General features: G+C 40.1%; 1 protein-coding gene across 1 annotated transcript in view; it reads left to right on the top strand.

Moving 5' to 3' along the window:
* The window catches only part of LOC101629942 (eukaryotic translation initiation factor 3 subunit C), a 17,804-nt gene that overhangs the window by 9,403 nt on the left and 6,542 nt on the right, over nt 1–1,859 (top strand). The window lies entirely within an intron of this gene.

The following is a 1,859-nucleotide window of genomic DNA, read 5'->3' on the forward strand; positions in this document are numbered from 1 at the left end:
TATATATATACCACATCTTTTTTGTCCAGGGTAGAGTTTTTAAGAAACTCAAAAGTTGCCATACCATTTTACACTTCTACAATAGCGTGTGAGTGTGCATCTAGTCATACCTCCTTTACCTGATAAAGGAGGTGTCCCTCCTTTTGCAAGTATCAGATAAAGAGGGTGTCCCTCCTTTAGCAAGTATTTTCTTTTAGCATATTCATATTCTTAACCATGTCTTAATGTTTTCTTTTCTGGTTGTTATTTTCTGTATTCTGTATTCAATTTTTCTTTTTTTAAAAATTCTTAGGGTTTTAAATTTTACACCGAGATCTAGTTCTCTGATTTTGGCGTAGGGGGGAAAGCCATGACCAAAGGCATTCTATCCTCAATGTATTGCTTTGGTGCCTTTGAAAAACCAGGTGACCCTATAAATGTGAGTGTATTTCTGGGCTCCGTGCTTTTCTATTCATTCATCTTTCTGTCTGTTCTTACGCCAGTCTCACACTCTAATTATAATAGTTTTAGAACCTTGAAGTCAGATACTAGGAGTCTTCCAACTCTTTCTGTTTTGAAGACTGCTCTGAGTATTTTGTGACATTTGCATTCCCACATTTTAGAATCAGCTGCTGAAGTTTAGTCAGTCTGTATCTATCTTGTGAGCATTGATTTGTTAAGAGCATTGATATGTTAACAGCATTGCAACTTTTAATTTTACATGTTATCTTTTCATGTAATTTCCATTTTTCTCTGTAATTTTTTTTTTTTAATGCATACAGAACTAGGGTACAGGCCAGAGGTGCAGGGGCAGTGAGAGAATTCACCAGAAACATAATGGGAGCAGAATAGGCAAATTGACAAAGTACACTGCTGAGGGGAGCAGCGGGCGAGACACGAGAGGTCGGCTGCACCATGTTCACATCCAAGGCAGGGGATTGAACTCACACTGAAGCAGTTGCTACCAGCTTGCAGCGCTGTGCTCAAACCCATCTTGCCACCAGGGAGGGCCTCTCTGTAATGTTTCATGCTGTTTGCTATGTAGGTATTAACTTCAGTTGAAACTGTTCCTGGCCCAGTGTGTCTATTCTGATACTATGCCAAGTTTTAGCTTGAAAAAAGATAGGGGTGGTCCAACTGGTAGCTTCAAACAGCTGCCAGTGCTGTTCATGCTCTGCTAAATAATGGGGGAGCAGGTTTTTTTGAGGGAGCTCATGAGCAAGCATGGCATCATTGTGACGTTTGAAGACCAGTCATTAATACACGCAAAATTTGTTGTCCAGTGATTACGAGTTTTTGAACATGTGTGATGAGACTGGCATTTGAATAAAACGGGGATGAGTCCACATCAAAGTTTCTCTATAAAACACTACATAGAAGGTCACTGTTTCTCTTAATACTAAGCTGGACTTTTCTTCTCCTTTACTAAAACTCAATTCAGGTCTCTGATAAGCCTGTATGTTCTTTTTCATAGAAAGGATATTGTGAAAGTATCAACCTGGTATGTGTATGTATGAGGATAGCATTTTCACTTGAAGGTATGAAGTATATATATTTAAGCTTTTATTTCCATGAAAGCAAAGGAAGAGACCTTAAGAAAGTGTGTACTTTATAAACTTTATTTTTTAAGATTTATTTATGCATACAGAATTGGTGTACAGGCCAGAGGTTTGGGGGGTGAGAGGAATCACCAGAGACATTGGGGAGCAGAACAGGAAGAAAAACTGAAATACACTCCTGAGGGGAGCAGTGGGCGGGTCAGGAGAGGTCTGCTGCGCCATGTGGGTCAGCTCCCTGGCTAGGAATTGAACTCATGCTGCACTGGCTGTGGATAGCTTCATAGTGCTGTGTTTTAACCTGTTAGGCCAACAGGAAGGGCT

This window comes from Condylura cristata, unplaced genomic scaffold (assembly GCF_000260355.1).
Source record: "Condylura cristata isolate star-nosed mole 26May11 unplaced genomic scaffold, ConCri1.0 scaffold00032, whole genome shotgun sequence".
Taxonomy (NCBI): Eukaryota; Metazoa; Chordata; class Mammalia; order Eulipotyphla; family Talpidae; genus Condylura; species Condylura cristata.